Here is a 6,528-nt window from a genome sequence, read left to right as displayed (position 1 = left end):
GTGGTAGCATAACAGAAAATATTCATGCTAAAACTGTTCTGCCAACTAAAGTAGCTCTGGGAAAGAAAGTTGATCTTGATGAACGACCTTCAGAAACAATTACCTTCAAACCAGGGCCATTTAATGATAGTTATGAACCAATTTCAGAAACAACTACCTTTTTACCAGGGGCGTCATGTGGTGAAACAGAAACTAACTTGGGAACTGTAGTTATGACACCTCAGACCAATATTGAAATAGATACTTTTCCACAAACAGTAACAGAAACAAAGTCTTATCTATCACAGCCATCTCTTACAAAAGCTCACACTGTTCCAGAAGATAATATAGAACCATATCCTTCAACTTCACACATACGAGAAACTGAGGTAGATATTACAGACATCTCTACTTTGATATCAGAAACAAGCACTTCTACTCAACCAGCTCCAACTGTAGAGGCTCATAGTGTTTCTAAAACTAATAATTTCATGCAAGAAAAATCCAGCACAGAAATAGAATCTGCTCAAGAAACAATGGTATTGGCAACACCCCACATATTTGACCAAAAAGATGCTTTTCATGCGAATATTCCAGGAAAAACTTCACCACCACAAATTTCTATTCAAGGGGAATGTGCTATTCTAGATCCTACTATCACTGCCCAACAGAAAGCCACACTGACAAAAGATACTCCTCAGGTAGCAAGTACATTGGCATCATCTGCTTTAGATGTACAAGATAATGCCACAGGAACTACTTCTGTGATATCTGAGCCTGTCATTTTAAAAGCAGGCCCTGTCAGCACATCAGTTACATATACAAACAATTCTAATTTGACATCAGTGACTCCAGCTACAGATATAGACAAGTTTCCATTTCCTGACACAACATCCCAGGCAAAAAAAGATACGGAAACAATTGCTTCAAAACCACAGGGACCAGTTGATGGTACAGATATTGGTTTGGAAGTAAAGATTAATTTAAACAGAGATAATTTTACCCAGCAAAGTCAAGAAGCTATTCCTGTGACCTTGAATACAACACTAAGCACTATTACAGATAATGTTTCGAGATATGATACACTGGGACCCCCGCCAGCTATTTCAAAGAAAGGCAATTCTTTTGATTTGATTGTAACAACAAAACCAGATAATTCAAGAGCTGCTGCCTCTAAATCTCCTCATTTCATACCCCAGACATCCTTACCAGAGGAAGAGTCCCCTAGAAAAACTACACTGAAATCTGAAGCCTCTTTTATAAATACTGATTCCATACCAGAAACAACTAAATCACTAGAGACATCTATGTCTGCTGTAGATACTGTTCAAGAAATCACAAATTTTGCCCAAACAGTCATTTCAGAGAATGAAAATTCTCCCAAAGAAATTCTGATTCCACAGATACCTCATGCAGAATTAGATGATGTTCAAGCAACTCTTGCCAATTCAACAATGGAAGCTGGTGCCAAGGGAGAAATCCCACTTGAAACTGTTGGTTTAGAACTCAAGCAAACCATAACAGATGAAGATTTTTTTTCAGAATTTACTTTTAAGGCAAAAGAAGAGACTGCTCGAGAAGCAATTGCAGTAAAAACTTCTCAAATATCCCCATTAGTTGATACAAAAGAAGACAGTATTTTGGAAGAATCATCATCACCTTTAGTAATATCCACTGAAGTGGGAAATACAATTTCAGGAACTTCTTTGACACCACATACATCAAGAGCAGCAGCAGATACAGTTCTAGAAGCTACTATCATATCACCACAGACATCTAAGTCTGTGGTACATGATGCTCTAGCAGTTCCTGCTAAAAAGTACAGTGCAGATACTCAGCAGAAACCAGGTTCAAAGGCTGCGAGTTTAAAACATATTGCCCGGATAAGTAAGCCAACAGTTGCAGAGACTGGTTCTCCTTCAACAAGAACTACCACAACAATGAAACAAGCTGTGGATGAAAGCAGTGTTCAGATTCCTCGGACATCCATTGTAGAGACTGAAACTGTTCCCGAAATTACAAGGCTGGCACCAGAGGCAATCACTGCAAAAAGAGAAATTCATCAAGAAAATACAATTTTAACAACTCAGGCAACCACTACAGATATTACTGTTCTTTCCTCTCAGCCTGTTAGTATGAATACTGATAACTGTCCAGATATTGTTACTCAGACATCACAGCCATTGGTTGCAAAAGAGTTTACTATTCCTAAAGCCTCAAAACAAAAAGCAACCTCTTCTGAGCTCACATGTGATATCAGCTTCTCAAAGAAAACTGCTGGAACATCAGAAAGTATGCCTGAAACTAGCAGTTCCACAACACAAATGCCTATTGCAAGGGAGAATGCTACTCCAGACTCTATTACGTCACCTAAAAAACTGTCAGTGCAAGAGGAAATTATTTGTTCACAAAGTTCTACTTTCATCATGCACCCATCCAGTGGAGAAAGGGATTCCTTTTCAAGAAATAATTCTCTGACATCACAGTCATCTGTAAACATATCCATTACTCATCCACATACAGTTACATGTACTTCTAAACAGTTATCACCCTCCCAAGCAGAGGTTGATATTTTTCAAAAACCTAATGGTAATAAAGATTTATTGGAACAAACAGCCTCAGAGAAATTTAACTCTGACGCTAGTGAAGTTTTTGATGAAAACATTACACCAAAGACATCCAAAGGTGAGATTGAAAACTCAACAAAAAGTATTTTAAGCATTTCCTCAGACATTTGTGAAGTTGTCCAAGACTGCTCTTTGTTATCATCAGTGGAATCTCCAGAAAATTCTACCTTTTCAAATAATTCTACTTTCAAAACACAATTGTCCACTCCTGAAGTCCAACATCATCTTTCAGAAAATAGCAACACAATTACTTACTCAGATTATCCTGATTTAACACCAGAAGTATCTGCACAGAAGGATACTCTTCCAGATACTGCAATATCTCTACAAAAATCATTTGCACAGTATGGTACCCTGTTAAAGGCTGCTTCAACATGTGGTAAACAATCAGATGTTGAAACACTTCCTGTGACTGGACTATCATTGCCACAGGCATCTGGTGCAGGAGTTGATAATTTTCCAGATACTCCTTTGATGGCAGGAGACCACATTGAACCAGCACCACCAACATCCACTGACTCAATCAGCCAGGCTGTTAAGGCTTATGCTAAAACTAGGACATTGTTTGCAGTGGTAGATACTCTTCCAGAATTTAATTTAGCACCAAAGAGTTTTTCAGTGGAAGGGAATACTTATTCTTTCAAGTCACAAAAAAGTATTGTTGATTTAAGTAACCTTCCAGAAAATGTCCTTAAAGCACAACAAACACCTACTGAGAGCAATGATTCCTTTTCATCAGCTTTTAAGTCATCAATTGATGAAAGCATTGTTCAACCAGCATCAGCCATGACACAGACAACAGAGAAATTAAAGGTGTTAGAAAGTCCCTATTTGGCAGCACAAGAAGCTAACGATTTAGAAGATAAATTTATTGCACCAAACACAGACAAACCAAGTAATGCTGTTTCCACATATGATGTTTTATTAGCAACATCCAAAACTGGCGACAATCTTACTAAAGCTATTCCTATTTCTTCCCAGATATCTAAGACTGATGACATTACTCTATTACCTTCAAGTATAGCCAAGTCGGATAATGATGCTGTTTCATCTTTTTCAAATTTGTCACAATTTTCATCTAAAGAAAGTGCTGCTACATTAACGAGTATGCCTGTGGCACCACATTCAGCCAAAACGGATACTGATTCTTTACTAGTAACTTCTATATTAGCATCCCATGCACCCACACTTGGTGATGAAATACCAACAACTTCTGATTCAAATGTAGGCATGCTCAGCATACCAAGCACAGTCCAGAAAGGTACCACTCTGTCAGCTGATTCCAGAATTAAGGACAGTTGTCCAGAATCTATGACCATGGCTCCACCTGCAGCCAAATATGGTGATTTTCAAAAATCTACAGATTCAGTACAGGTGACAGCCAGAAATGATACTTCTCACCAAGGTGGTCTTACATCACACGAAGATATGCTTGATGCTTCTCCACATCTCGCCTCAAATTCAACACCTCAGACATGTATAGCAGCCGATTCACTTTTGGAAGCCACTGGCTTGACAAAGGCTTCTGCCACTCCCAGAACTACTTTAGTGTCAGAAATTTCTGACTTGATAACAGAATCAAAGCTTAATGATGTTGTATCAGTTTCCAATGTTCAAAGATCACATGCAGACAAACTGTCTGATATTAGTCGAGACGCTTCCCAACTGTTAGAAGAGACTTTTGATGCAGATGACATTGTGCCAATCCCTACTAATTTTACACAGCAAACAACCAACGTAGCAGAAGTTATCACAAAAATTACCCCTTCATCAACATACATGACCAAACCCATATCTGATGCTGTAAGTGCACCTCATGATATGGCATCAAAAACATCTTCTGGGACAGGTGATGTTCTATCAGAAATTTATGGCCAGATATCAGAGCCATCCAGAGAGGAGAATGTAATATCAGTGTCACTGCTGACACCACATACACTTGAGCAATATGAAACTATGTCAGAGAAGTCTGATCTGGATGTAGAAACACCCAAAAATGAAAACATTTTGGTGTCGCCTCCTCTTTCAACTTCATATCCAGAGCAACTGGTGAAGATTACTGCACCTGCTGCTGCTAATATGACACCAGAGTCATTTATGAGTGAAGATATTACTCTGGCAATTCATACTTACTCAGCCACTCCAAAGGACAATGTTGCAACTTCTGATGTAATGTCTGAAGGACTAGAGACAGGTGATTCTTCAGGAGGTACTATAATTGCATCAGCGCACATAACACAACCAAGAGCTACTGACTTGGAATATGATATGCAACAAGAGAAATCTGTAAATGAAAACAGCTCACAAGGAGACACTGATTCTACAGTTTATAAACTGGGTGATACTCCACCAGGAACTGCTGGTTTAACAAGACATGAATCTGGAATGGTTGAGACTATGACAGAAATGACAGGGTTTTCAGAGGTTACTGCTGTAAAAGCATCACCTACTTTGACACCATCTACACTGAAAGGTGATACACCATTCTCAAGTACCGTTCTAACTCCACACATAGCTAAATCAGATATTGCTTTACCAGCAAATACAAATATGACGCAAGAAATGTCAAGGATAGGTAGTACTTTGCACGTGCCCACACCCATGTCAGAAAATGATCTGTCAGTACCCTCAAATTTGTTATCTGAGGAAATCATATCAGATAAAGATGCTCCTAAAACTGCTTCTACAACAGATGAACCTGAACATACAGATGTAACAACAGCCTATAGTTTGATACAAGATCCTTCCAAAACACTGGATGCTGAACCAACAGTTGTTTTAAATTCACATCCACCTAGATTACAAAATATTGCACCAAATTATTTTAATTCACCTACACAAATTATACAAACTACTGATGATACAACAGACTCCACTTCCTTAGCACTGCACAGAACCCAACAAGAGGGTAGTGTTGCAGCAATCAGAGCAGATAGTGATACTCCAACAGGATTTAATCCTGCACAACATACTGTAGTTACTTCAAATGCTGCTTCACTGGACACTGATGATTTGACACAGGGTATATACAAAACACTTACGACTGATTTAAATACAACATCTTTGACCCCTCATGTATCTCCATCAGACAGTAATTCTTTAACAGCTCTGTCAACATCCCTTGCTTCCAAAACATATGATACTGCAACAGAAAGTTATAATCTTGACAGGCATGGACAACTAACAAAAAAGACAACCAAATTAGACAACACTCAATCAGCAAACATTGATTTGACAAAAACCTCACAATCATTAGAGGAAGTGGATGCTCCATCAACAATTTCTAGTCTGCAAGAAGAAACATCAAAAGTGGCATGTAATATGCAACCAGATGACAACTTTTTCATAACACAAAATTCTGGACTAGATGGTAAAACTTCTTCAATGAGTACCCCCTCAGTACCACAATCAGCCAATGTAGAGATTGATAATATGTCAATAGCGTCTGATGCACTAGAAAAGATGCCAAAATTTGATGACTGCTCTTCTGTAAAATTTCCTTCTGTACCAAAAACACCTGAGGTTCAGTCTGTAAGCACATCTTTACTACCACCTTACAAACCCACACATGAAAGTAATACTATATCAGTAACTCAACATTTAACATTATCATCTGAATCAGAGAGTAACACTTTGTCACTAATTACTTCAACAAAACACACATCTGGACCTGATAATGCTGATTCACATACTACTTTTACAACAATAGCCTCCAATAGGGATGCAAAATTACACACAGAGGATATAACTTTGACACAATCTTCAGGAGGAAGCAATATTCTATCTGCACCCTCTAATGCACAAATACAGGAAAGTCTAGGACTACCCACAAATTCACATAACACACCACATTCTGTAGAGAAGCAGGAAGCTTTAACAGGTCTTGATACACTGAAAGGAAAAATGTCTGTGCATAAAGATA

Source organism: Macrobrachium rosenbergii, chromosome 3 (genome assembly GCF_040412425.1).
Source record: "Macrobrachium rosenbergii isolate ZJJX-2024 chromosome 3, ASM4041242v1, whole genome shotgun sequence".
In the NCBI taxonomy this organism is placed as follows: domain Eukaryota; kingdom Metazoa; phylum Arthropoda; class Malacostraca; order Decapoda; family Palaemonidae; genus Macrobrachium; species Macrobrachium rosenbergii.
The sequence above is the reverse complement of the archived record's forward strand: the minus strand, read 5'-3'. Positions refer to the sequence as shown.